The following is a 14008-nucleotide window of genomic DNA, read 5'->3' on the forward strand; positions in this document are numbered from 1 at the left end:
TATATATATATATATATATATATATATATCAGTAGAAGATTCCACAAAGCAATAATTCTTGTTTTTTCAAGGGGGACTAAAAATAAAATTTTTGTGAGTACTATTTCTACATATATATTTCGTCTTGAAAAACAAGAATACTACTGTGGATCCTTCTACTGATTCCTTAGAAGCACGATACGGGGTTTTTATATTGCATATATATTCTATCTATATTATATATATATTATATATCTATATAATATATATATATATAGATATAATATTAAATATATTTAATAATTGTATATATTTATATATTAATTATTATTATAAATTTGCATTTGGACGTGATCGTGTGTAAATTGGCCTTTCAAAGAATTTAATGACTTTTTGTGATTGATCATTATATTTCTCTTCCTGATTTCAGTATTCAAATTGCTTGTCCTCTACACCTTGTTGTATCTCTATACAGATTTTTTCTCGAGCAATTAAGCAGGGGAGAAATTATGAGTCATTACTTTCATAATGATGTTTTAACGTCTGCGTTGCATACCTGGTCAAATGAAAAGGGATAGACACGTCTATTAGTAAAACGACAGTGATCGTTTTAACTTAATAAGAATGACCTTAACAACAGGATAATTATTGTACTAAAGATATATTCCGTGACTCCAACGTCCTTTCAGCAAAAGGCCCCCCACCCCTGCAAAATCTTTAGCCCACCCTTCCCGTTGAAGAAAAAAAAAAGTATCATACAAGCATGCAACGTGTGCGTGCGTGTGACGTCAGCAGCACGATGTCTAAGGTCCCTTGAGTGCGCAGAGTAACCAAGACCATTTATATTCCTCGTTTAGAAACCCACAGTATAAACTTCCCGAGAGATGAAGTCTCTTTGGTTCTTGAAGATGTACCATTGACTACGGAATCACTGTATTTTTGCCATCTTCCCTGGATGTATTAAACATGAAAACCAACGGCTTTCCAACAGTACCGATAAGATCCAGTTGTTTCCGGTGTGATCTTACGATGCGGCTTACTCAGGTGAGTCTACAGTATAATTGTTTGGTCGTCGATACCTTGCTCCTTCGTTCAGTATGGAATTGTTCGTTGGCTCGGGATTAAATTTAATTCTGAATGTAATTCTGTTAAAATTGTAAAATATTGTATATTTTCGCTGATAAAAGATAAAAAATTAGACTAATATCGAGGTCGAAAGCTTATCTTGGGCGACACCCAGTTTAAAGAAAATGGTACAGGACTTATCTGAAATCTCCAGACACTGATAGTAGTTAGTTCTAAAAAAAGACGAATCATTTACAAGACTCTGAAATTGAATATTGCTAAGGGACCCCAGATTTGGGTCACCTATTGAATTTCATTAAGAAATGTTTCGTACACTTAACATGGATTTTGCATTTGATAAATGACATTATTGTGGAGTTTACTGGCGATAAACTAACGATTCTAAGCGTCATCAATAACTGAAGGAGCGATAAGTATATAAACTGATTGCGCCAAGCATGGAGAAATCGAATAATAAAAAAAAAACTTTCCACGTACACAAGGATATCACCATGAAACAAGGAAATCGAGTTTTATCAGACACTTTCATCTTTATCTCTTTGTTCGATGGCTAAACTCCAACGTTCGCCCATAGCGACCTGAAAACATCAAATTACTGAAAACAAACAAACAAACCGTTCATTCGAAGCAATCTGTGTTTGCGCTGGCAGTACAAAAAAATGTGTTGGCGTCCAGCGCTCATTCCAGCTGCTCTTTTGACGTGGTCGGAAACGCTCCCGGCTAAAACCCTGTTTAATTCCGATCACGTTCTTTCCGAGTAAATAAAAGCTTGATTCGTGTTCTTACAAAGTGGTCATTTCTCTCAGAATGTTACTTTAAATGCCCGCAAAGTTATGATTATAAGTACGAGAGAGAGAGAGAGAGAGAGGAAGAGCAAATGAACGGCAAATTTGAGTCTGAAAGAACTGCACTAAGCATGGCATGCACAAAGAACTTATCTTCCGGACGTGATCGGCCATGCGATTCATTTCTCTCTGCCTGATTTTGTTTGGGAGAGGAAGAAGAAAGCCGAGAATGGAAGAAGTCGCGGAGAACATATCAAACAGACACAGTAAATATTCAGACTTGGCTGAAGATGACGTGAGCAGAAAAAAGCATATATATTCAATGCTTTGATAACCTCGCTTGCGGATGGATGCAACGCCGACCGCTTTGTCTTTACAACCCGGACTTTGACATGACTCATGGAGGAAAAGTGGAACACACCCTCTCCATCCTACTCCCGGAAAGGGACGGGTAGGACCCAAGGAAGGACAGCACCTCTCCAAGGTTCATTTCCTCAAGGTGGTGGGTTCCCGTCCGCCCCCCTCCCCCCTCCCTCTTCGTACTCCTACTCCTCAACGTACTGAGGATATTTTCTCGTGATGTGCGTCACATTTTTTTTCAACTGTCATTTTTGTTTTCCTGGAAGTAAGAGAAAACTCTCACAGATGTTTCATGTATTAGTTGTTTCCTGTACAAGTCGGTTGGGAAAGATGCCGCTGCATGAATGTATTCAGATCTTATAATGCTACTCTGGCCGCCAGACGAAAGTAAAAGTTATTGTTATTGTGGCTACAACTTCAAAGTAAAGATAATAACCATTTCGCTAATCTGAAAACTAGTAACATAAATGGACAATTTGCTAACTTGCCCATGAGTTAAAAGTAGTAAAGGACACTCATAAAAAAATAAGAAAATTTTTATTTTCTAATCTAGAACGCGAACTTTACTTGCATTGCAAGGTTTAACTGATGCACAGGCTGCTGTTGAATGATGATATAGGTATCATAGTCCTAATCTGACCACTGGTCGAGAGTACAACTAGCTACCAGTTTGCTAATGAGACTAGTTGAAAGTAAACCCAACGACCAGTTTACTAATGTGACCACTACTTGAAAGTAAAAACCAACAGCCAGTTTGTTGTATAAGGAGATGAGTCCGTTAAGTTACTCCATCAGCAACCTTCCTGTGATACTGTATATTCACACTGGGACATTTTGCTCGTATGTTTGAGGTCTACCACCTGCAGAATCTAGTCTACACATCAGTCTTGTCGGTGCAACCTCATTACAAGGGTACCTTGGAAAATGGTGACTAGATCATTGATGGCTGCCACACACGAAATATATATACGGTTGATATGGTCCGTGTGATTTGATGAATGTCGATGGACTTTCGTCTTCTGTCGCTCAAACTTCAGGTGGTCATAGTTTGATGTTCGAAGGGTTCTTTAGATAAATTTGGATCCGTTGTTTGCCCAGGGGCATCTACAGAATACCTTGAGTTCTTGTACTGGCAAAACTTGCGATTCCGTTATTTGGTTTAGCATCAGCTAGATTTGAAGTTAAAGGGTTTGGGCTCCAAGGCTGCCTCCGCTATACCACTTTGGCTGAAGGGTCAGTGAGCCATGGAACTTGAAATTTCGGAATAAATCTTGGCACCCATGGGAACCGGAGATCTTTGACCAGATTCGAGCAATTACTGATCTAACGCCATTCTGGCAAATCGAGATCAGTGTATTGTCATTCTGGAGTTAGACCGAATATACATATCGCTTCTACTTCAGCTTTTATGGGACGATTTATCAGCAGCGAGGATCATTAATATTGACTATACTGTTTATACAGTACTTTTACCCTGGCACGGCAACAATATTAAACAAGCGTTTGCTGCACCCGTCACAAACAACAAAAGCCTCAGTGGCGTGGTTGGTATGGCGTTTGCTCCCCGCCTCGGTGGTCGCGTGTCCGATTCTCGGTCATTCCACTGAAGGGTGAGAGATGTGTATCTCTGGTGATAGAAGTTCGCTCTCGATGTGGTTCGGAAGTCACGTAAAGCCGTTGGTCCCGTTGCTGAATAACCACTGGTTCCATGCAACGTAAAAACACCATACGAACAACAAAGAACCAGGTGTTTATATGTGACCAAAATAAACGTTGTAACCGCTTTTCATTTTATTATCCTGATTACAATAACTACTCTTGGATTACTGTGTAATTATTCATCAGAATTTGCAAACATTTCCAAGTAACAAGCTTAAATGTTTAGGTCATCAACTCACCTAGCTAACTTCCTAATAACAGAATGACTCCATTTCGGTAAAAATGTATATAATCTAAATGAAAAACTGTTCCAAATAAAGCGTATTATAAATGAATATATTTTTCTTCTGTCTTTAACTGTGCCTATCGTTCTTAACGATGGGATTTGCTGTCTCGATTCTCTTTTATATTACCGTACAAGATAAAAGAATAAATAAGAGTAAAACTGAATGACAAAATGAGGATTCTTGGAGTCAAAATTCCTTCAAAATCGATTTGCCAGAGAGTTGGAGGAATGTGGAGGCAATTGTATACATTATTAACATTAATCCAGTGGTTCCTTAACCTTCCACGTCCTCAGTCTCCCACAGATTATTCTCCTGCAAGACCTGTACGTAACCACCGAATAAGGCTTTTGCTATCGTGTAACTTCAAATTTTTGTAATTCTCCGTTATAAGCATAATCTGGTTGCATGCATTCTAGCGACAAATACTATGTCTGTTGAAAGTGCAACGCTGCCTTGTTGTAAAAATGAATAAAGTTCACCTTGTAGACACAGTCGCATAAAATATCAAGTGAATGCACTTTTAAAGTTACATGTGCGAAGTTGCGCAGGAATGTCCGGGAAAAGTTTCTTAATTCTGCATGGAGCTGCATACGATTTCATTTTCTTTTCGTTTTCTCTTTTTTTCTGAATTTTTTTCTTGCTTTGTCGCCACCGGAGAATACGTATGGTCGTCACGGCAGGGTATAGATGGAACACGCGAAAAAGCTATTTTATGTATTTTTCTTGTCTAAGAGCTTGTAGAGCAACAACCGCTCTGGACGTTAAGAGGGAAAGACTACTTCTTTTATTATAAATGTAAGGAAAGCTTTACTTCCAACAAATGTACTGAAAATCTGTGTTCTCTTTTAGAGGAAGTGAACATTTTTATCCCGTCCCCAGTTGTTAACCGCATACAACGACTGAGAAACTCCGTGAAAGTCGGATATATTACTTAGGCACCTGTGTCGAGCGAGGGTGTGGGTTGTGGTATCAGCATAGTCTAAAGCCATCAGTAACATCGAAGATCATTTCAGAATCGCAGTGGAAATGGTTAACTTGCCACGCACAAATTTATATAGGAATGTGCAGGGCCGTTTCTAGGCACAGGCGGTCGCCTGGGGCGCCATTTGCTTGGGGGGCGCCAAATTGCCATCCAAAATTAGTACATTAGTAAATGAGAGAAGTATTATTTTTACGTGAATAATTCAAATAAATAAATACACGTGTAAACGCGAAAATAAATAAATAATGGAAGTGTTAATACTTGATGCAACGGTGTTTAATGTTTCGGAAAATGGGGCAAATATGAGAGGAATAAACAAGGGAGTCCAGGCTAGACTTCTTCAGTTAAACCTCAGGGCTTTATTTGTGCCATATGGAGCACACACTGTTAATCTGGTTGTGTGTGATGCAGCAAAGAGCTCCTCAGATGCAACTAACTACTTTGGCTACCTGCAAAAATTATTTAATCTCTTTTCTGCCTCCACTCAAAGGTGGTCGACCCTAAAAAATCATGTGGACACAACTTTGAAATCCTGGGCAGACACACGGTTGGAGAGTCGAATCAACAGTGTTGAGGTTGTAAGATTCCAGGCTGCAAAAGTGAGAGATGCTCTTTTAGAGGTGAGAGCAAGCACTGCAGATCCAGCTATTAAAATTGAAGCACAAGCCTTAGCAGAAGAGGTGGGATCATACCGGTTCTCTATTTGTACGGTGGTGTGGTATGATATCCTTAAAAAAGTTCAAACTGTGAATAAACTTCTGCAATCACAATGCATGCAACTGGATGTAGCTGTTGACATTCTCAAGAAGGCTGAAACCTCCCCTTGTTAGCTACAGAGACACTGGGTTTGCTGATGCCCAGACATCTGCCAAAGAGATATGTGAGGAGATGAATGTGGAAGCTGCTCTAAAGCAGAAAAGACTCAGAACTACTAAAAGGCAGTTTTTCTATGAGGCCCCTGATGAACCTATTACCGATGCCTTGAAAAAAAATGGAGTTTTAATTTTTCAATGTAGTTGTGGATATGGCCATTGAATCTCTGAGAGAGAGAACTGGAATGATGAGTGATGTTGCAAAGAAATTCAGTGTTCTCATAAACTTCTCTGACCTGACATCTACTGAGCTAGAAAAGCAGGCAAAAGATTTGTGTAATACACTCACATCTGGGGATCATTCTGATTTAAATTATGATGAACTGATTGTAGAGATGCAGTCATTTCCAAAACAATGCCCAAAACAAAATATGACAACATAGACCTTCTTGTTTTTCTGGAGGAGAAAGGCCTGAAAGAGATTATCCAAACATGTGGGCATTAAGAATTGCTGTGACTGTGGCATCTGCAGAGAGAAACTTCTCTAAACTTAAGCTCATTAAAACATATTTAAGGTCTACTATGTCACAGGAGCGCCTAAATGGGCTGGCAATAATTGGTATTAATAGAGAAATATCCAAACAGATTTCGTATGATGACACTATAGATGATTTTGCTGCAAGAAAGTCAAGAAGAGTCAGGTTTTAAATATGAAAAATCAGTGAAGAAAACTTGTATATAATAGTTTTAGCATAGCCCTCAACATATATGCATTGAGTTCTATGGTTTTAGATTGGCAAGATTGCCTTTTTCAATTTATCTTGGGTAGGGTTTGCAATAAAAAAAGTATAATGGTGTTATTCTATTAAAATTTACAAAAATAGTTTGTATACTTTTGAGTCTATACTTTTCCTTGTTGTGTATACATATACGTGAAGATGATTTATTAATAAAGTATGTTGTTTTGTTGTGGAACTTGGAGGGAAGGGGGGCGCCATAACGAGTTCTTGCCCGGGGCGCCCAATGAACTAGAAACGGCCCTGGGAATGTGCTCCAGAAACAAGTAAAGAAAACTCGGCTAAGGTTAGCCAGGAGTATTTTATCCCGCGAACCAAATTATTGGAAAGATGAGACTTTCCGGGTGAACCAGAACTCAACTTCCGGCAAAGAATGTTGAATTTTTATTTCCTTTGGCTTTCGTTTGCTGTCATGGTTAGTGTCGACTACGAAGCTTCATCTCATCACTTGTCAAAGTTATTCAAGGTAGAGTCTAGAGTACAACACAAATAAGACAAACAGCAGTAATATAAGGGGCAGCTACAGGAAGTCGAAGTTTGATGAGGTCGATGTTTTCATATACTTAGCCTATCTATCTTGGCAGCACAGTCTAGGTATGTGCTTGGCAGTATAATTAAGCCATGCGAACTTACAATAACAATAATTTAACCAGTGGAAATTCGATCCGCGTTGCATTTAAGCAATGTTCACTTTTCTAGATATGCCGCTCAGCCAACTCATCTCTTTCCAAACTCCAAAGGGTCGTCGGGAACGAAACACTTCTTCAAGTTATTTTTGTCATGGCTAGGTGGGAATTATTATTATTATTATTATTATTATTATTATTATTATTATTATTATTATGATAACGAAATAGATTTAATCCAAAGTGCCAAAGGCTATAAAAAATTACAGATTTTTGCGAATATTTCGTTGTATTTATTCTTACAGCATATATATCACTATAAAACCATTTATGAAAATAACATCTTTACAGATTCGCCGTGTAATTATTTGCTATGACTATGTGAGAAATATTATTATTATTATTATTATTATTATTATTATTATTATTATTATTATTATTACTTGAACATGATTAAACATAATAGACTTAATTCATAGTACTATATTATAAAAAAAAACTGACAGATGAACAAGTATATTGATTTGCTTTTATTTTTTTCAACTTTTTCATTGTTGATATATTTCGAAGCATTTATCCGAATATCTTTACAATTGTGTGCCGCCCAAAAGATGAGAGAACGCATCCCACGCATAAGTATACAATTAGAGGCTGTTCACCGGAAACTCTTATCTTGAAAGCTGGTATTGCAACACAAGAGATCTGTGTGTGACGGTTGCCACTTGCCAAAAGGCTTCTCTAACAGTACACCTCGACTTCCAGACTTTCAAGTATAATGCGTCCCTTATCACACGTCTCGGAGCCAGATGATTTCGTTCTTGAAAGTGTGAGTTACAGATCGTAAAGTTGTACGATGAAAATGGATTCTTGTAACGTGCTCCACTGAATCATAGCTCTCTAGCGTAGGTCTCGTGGTTAACGTTCATTCACGTAATCGCGTCAGCGGGTTTTCTATTTGATGATGCGCGTTGAAGCTCCAGCGACTATTGAACATGCCACATCATTTATTATGTCAGAATGGGAATGATGCAATCGGTATTCGGAGACCAACAATCGTTGTTTTTACATTCTAATAAAGACTATGGCGAGGTAACTGACGCCCTCCCTCTTCCACGGTCCATAGCCTGCACTAAAGTGTGTGGTTCATTGACCCTTGGAAATTGAATGAATTGTCGTGTCCTCTCTCTCTCTCTCTGAGTACATTACCCGTTTGGTAGATAAGTTCTCCGTCACAGCCAGGAAGTGATCATAATTAGTACGAGGCTACAGTAGTAAACGAGCTCTCGCCATTTCAAATTGGAGGGATGTTAAGATACGATTGTTAATGTACCTGGATTTGATGACTTACGGCAAAGATCTACAATTACTCATCGTTTTGTTACTAGTGTAATGATAATGTCTGTTTCGAACCAAGAGAGAAAACAACAGATAGACTTGCTATGATAGACCCATTTTCAAGCATAGACCAAAACATCACGAACTTTCGTGGTTCAGCCGAGATGTCAACATGTTAGCAGGGTTTGTAAACAGTGAATGAAATGCAGTTCACTTGTGTGATCAAGGTCTTCCCTTAACAAAGGGGCTGTTAGGTAGCCAGCTACTACGTTGTTTTGTTTACCAAACAGTTTATTTTTTCTTTATTTAAGAGCAACGGCGTGTTCATAATAATGATAATTATAATTGTAAAGATAACAGATTTATTATGTTGACGAAAAGATATAAATTATTCTTAAATAATGTCATAAACATTGAAATACAGTACGATAACCCAAAACTCCCTAAATGATTAAGCCATTTATATTTTTATACTTCTCAAAAGCAAAGTTTTACTAAGAGCTTATTGGATAGTTCTTCTGTAAAGGCGAAATTCCGGAGAATTTAGGTGTTTTGGATACATTTTAAATTGAGTATAAGTAAAACAAGAATATACATAGCACTTATATATATAATGAGGATTAATGAAGAAACGCTAATATCCCTGTCTAAAAACACTTAGTGGACATTGCATAAGAAGAGTTGTACAGATGATAAATCGAAGTTATTTAAAGCATCTGTAACTTATGAGTGGAAGGGAGTTAAAAACAGACATTCATTGAATTACACTGACAATTGTATATGATATTCCTCATGCAACAAGCGACCAAAAGTTTATCGAGCCAGTGTCTCAAATACTTACCAGCTATAGTAGATTCACATCTGCCGTGCATCTGATGTCTAGGCCAGTCCCTTATGACGCTCCTGATTGGCTGTTGATAAGCCAATCATAGGGCTGGAAACTCTGTCTCTCTCGAGAATTCACATAGGCAGGATATAAGTTCAACCTCTCCTGAGGGATACGTCTTTCAAAAGTATCCCTCGGGAGAGGTGAACATACATCTTGCCTATGTGAACTCTCGAAGGAGACTGAGAGTTCCAGCCGGGAGCTCGTGACCAACCCTGTGATTGGCTTATCAATAGCCAATCAGGAGAGTCGTAAGGGACTGACCTAGACATCATATGCACGGCTGATGTGAATCAACCATAGCAATGTATTATAATGGGACATTTGCAAATTCACAATGAATTGATCCTTGAATAACGAGAATTGCCTTCTGCTAATATGAACCCAGTTTCAAAGCCGTTTTGTTAAGTATTTTGAAATCAGTTCCCGCCTGAATGATTCCACACACATTCAAAGTGGAAACACGACTTTTTCAAGAGTAAGTGGTCTTCCTCCAACGCGACGAAATATCGAAAAATAAAACTGAAGTAGATTTTAAGTACATTTGCTCTGACAAACATGCTGCCGTTCGACACCAAGTTTACATAAAGGCACGGTCGAGATTCTAGACCGTGCATAAAGGAAGGCACGGGTTAGATTCTAGACCGTGCATAAAGGAAACCATTTATTTCCAGCAACAACTCTCCTTTCCAAATACATTTCCATTAGAATCTGCCCTTTCATTTATTTTACGAACGAGCACGTACTTGCATTCATACATAACATGCTTGCATGCGCGTACACATACATAGATGTATACATGTATGTATAGTATTATATATACTATATATATATATATATATATATATGTATATATATATATTTATATATATAATATATATATTATATATATATATATTCACATGACTACTTTTTGTTGGAAACCGCAATTTATTTATTTTACAATAACGTCCGTTTCCGAACGCATTTCCGCAAATTCTCCTTTTTCTTATTTATTCCAAGTACACACGCACTCGCACACATATATTATATATATATAAAAAAAATATATTATCTTAATATATTATATAATTATTAATTTATTTGATAATTTAAATATATTATATTATTTTTAAATTAATATTTATAAAAAAATAAAAAACACGTCGTAGCTTGGCAGTACACTTTGCGAGGGATGTTTGGAGTACGATCCCCCACCACTCCTTTGTGAAGCGAAGAAAAGGAGCCCTGAAAGGCTCCGTCCCAGGAGATACAGATTTTAAAAGTAGAGAAAATGTCTAGGCAACTTTTGAGTGGCTCTTCCACGGGAGGAGAGGTTTTCCTAGCTGACCTTTCACATACAGCAAGTTATTTCAAAACCGAATTACTATACTGAGCCTTAGATACGGATCGATTGTCGAGTCGTCCGGTTCGTAAGACGGGGAGTTTAATTCTCTTTATACCTGTCGACTTCGTTTGGCTTCTTCACGAACTCCGGCTGTACCTCAGGGATTAAAAGGAAGAGTACCCCACGAAAGATTCTCTCTGAGACGTGGTGCCTGTGTACGAAATTTCGTGCGAAATACTTCCGTTTACTCTCTGCCTCAGTCTATTTATGTATAGAGAGGGAGGGACACTGTGGACAAGAAAAAAAATAATGGCTTACAAGATTTATTGCTATAATTAACAACAGACAATGGAAAAATAGTAATAAAAGCTGCCACTGCTCTCATTCCTTTTACTGTACCTCCGTTCATATTCTCTTACTTCCATCTAACTGTCCACCCTCTCCTGTTTCCCCTCCTGTTACACCTTTCAATCCTTTTCACTGTCAACTTCCGTTTCAGTGCTGAATGGCCTTAGTTGCCCCAGTGCTTGGTGTGTGTGTGTGTGGCTAAAATCTATAAAACAGTCAATCAAAGGACGCATAGCTAAATAAAGAGGCTTTACAGCTTCTTTTGAACTGAGGAACATAAAAAAAAAAATGCTGCTAGGTTGGCTCTTCCACGGAGACTGGAAAAACTCTGCATCTGGAAAGCAACTCTGTCTGCACAATAAGGAGCAGACTTGGAAGGCGATCTCAACAGTATATAATTAACACAGTCTATAAAGTTTATAATTAACATAGACATGACACGGCAAGATTATTCTCTTTATACTCTTATAATCGTCTGAAACCGACTGACCATCGCAGGGAAAGAAACCAAATGCTACTTGAAAAACTGAATAAATAAAAATCGCCGAGATCGTAAAGATCCGGGCAGGAATACAGCAGATCGCCTAATATGGACCAAAAGATATAGAACATTTGAATTGAAAACTATCATCTTCTTAGGTATAAGAGACCAGATGAATAATAACTATTTTTTTTTTTTATCCGGATTTTTCTTAGTTACCCCAAGAGTTTTCGGTGGTGGGGGAGGGGGGGGGGGGTGATCGGGACCTAAAGGTGCGTCCACATGGTCGAACAATGTCTGACGGACAAACATTGTTATCAATCAGCAATTGTCTGCCGGTCTTTACCTTGTGAGCGAAGTGAAAACAGTGGTCTACAACCTCATCTGGTACCACTGTTTGTTGCCAGATCGACTTCCATTGTTTCAAAGCTTATGACGTCATCCTGCTTCGCCTATGATATGGTAACAATGTTTGTCCATCGGACATTGTTCGACCGTGTGGACGCACCTTAAGACTATATTTCTTGAGGTTCATTGTATTATGATATTTACAGTCTTTTGTTTGTTTTTACGGTGATCCACAGTGAAAACATAAACAAAAGACTGTAAAACATAAAGAAAAGACTGTGTATAGTACTACTTGTAGTAGTACTATACACACCGCAAAGGTGGATACATACTGGGTTTATAACCCTTGGTATTCAGTCATTGGACAGAGATACGTAAGCAAAGTGACTCTTGAGGTGTATGCATTGGCGTATCAACCTAGAACAACAAATTCGTAGCTTTTCTGGGACACGACCTGACAACAATCTGAGGACAATGTTAACTGATAAAAATCAGAGCTTTATCAAGGCCACCTGGCACTTAATTCTGCAATAAACTGTATTGTTTAATGATAGCTAAATTCACCTATATCAATCACTAATAATTATTCGCATTTCAAAATGATGAAACCCAAGTTTGGGTCTACTCGACACTCTACCAATCTTTCCCTGCTATATAGCGATGACTAAACGCAGCACGAGAAAGTTCTCGAAGCTAACCATACATAATCCTACAGGTTTTGCTAACATGTGATACGCCAGAGGAACTTGATCTTCCCAGTGTGGCACTTAACCACTACTATTACTAACACTAGTGCTACTACTATCGCTTTTTTAGTACGAACCATGTTGATGGAATTTCCGCGGATGTCATTGTGGTGATAAAAAGACCGATATATATATATAATAATTGTACTGTGGCAGAAGGAATAATTGGCCGTTTCAGTGATTTAAGCCTTGTCTCTATTTACTCGGGAAATTGGGCTTCCCTATTCCTCATCAGTAATTAAATCATACAGCGACAGAAGGAATTTCACGGCTTACGTGACACACCATTGTCCCCGACCCACATTTACACCAGACCGGCCACTTCTCGATATGCTTATATTAACAGAGGTATCTCACCCATCACAATCTCTTTCATTCGCCTCTGGTCCCTGAAACGCTCCAAGTAATTTTGTTTGTTTATTGGTCTTTGTATCTCAACATCTCTCCCTTTCAGTCCTTTTTCACTGTTTATTTATTATTTTTGTTTTTTTGTTTTTTTACTGTTCTTTGTATTTATAAATTCCTCCCCGTTTCAGTCTTTTTTTTTCCACTATGTTTCGTAAGCGATATTTCACAACAATGTCGAGTCATTCTCTTTTATTTGCCCTCAACATCCGCACTATACTGCCACAAAACCAATGGTTCAATTATCCCTTCAGATATTTCGAATTAGAGCATCCACACACTCCTCTGCTCATCCAGATTTTTGTAAACATTTCAGCATCTTTTTCCTTTCGTCACCAGCTTTGTAACTCGCCTGTTCTCTCATCCTACCATTCTCCATCATTTAATCTCCCAAATATCTATTCAAATCAATAGATTCCAGTTCAACAACATCCAAATTCGTTGCTCCTGTGTTCTAGTTCCACGTACTCTGATAAACTCACTTTTTCCCGACATTCACTTCCAACTTTCTCGTCTTACAAATATCCAATGAACGTTGTGTTAGATGCAGGCGTTAGTCATTTCAGATTTCATTCATGGGCTCCTATGCCTTTGGCTCTCACATATCTCCTGAATAATAGTTTCTTAAGCAGTATTTGATCAATAAACTCCTCCCTGACTATACCCGCACTGCTCTTTTCCTATTAATACTGCTGTTATCAGTCCCACCGTCTCAGTCAGTTGCCTAACATATTCCCAGTATGCTAAGCAATATCATGT

General features: G+C 38.1%; 1 long non-coding RNA gene across 1 annotated transcript in view; it reads left to right on the plus strand.

The window, feature by feature from the left end:
• The first annotated feature begins 658 nt into the window (after positions 1–658).
• LOC135208803 (uncharacterized) overlaps positions 659–14008 on the plus strand; it is a 115507-nt gene continuing 102157 nt past the window's right edge. Inside the window, exon 1 of the long non-coding RNA XR_010313223.1 lies at positions 659–1023. This is a non-coding gene — a long non-coding RNA (uncharacterized LOC135208803). The remainder of the gene's footprint in view (positions 1024–14008) is intronic.

Source organism: Macrobrachium nipponense, chromosome 35 (assembly GCF_015104395.2).
Source record: "Macrobrachium nipponense isolate FS-2020 chromosome 35, ASM1510439v2, whole genome shotgun sequence".
In the NCBI taxonomy this organism is placed as follows: Eukaryota; Metazoa; Arthropoda; class Malacostraca; order Decapoda; family Palaemonidae; genus Macrobrachium; species Macrobrachium nipponense.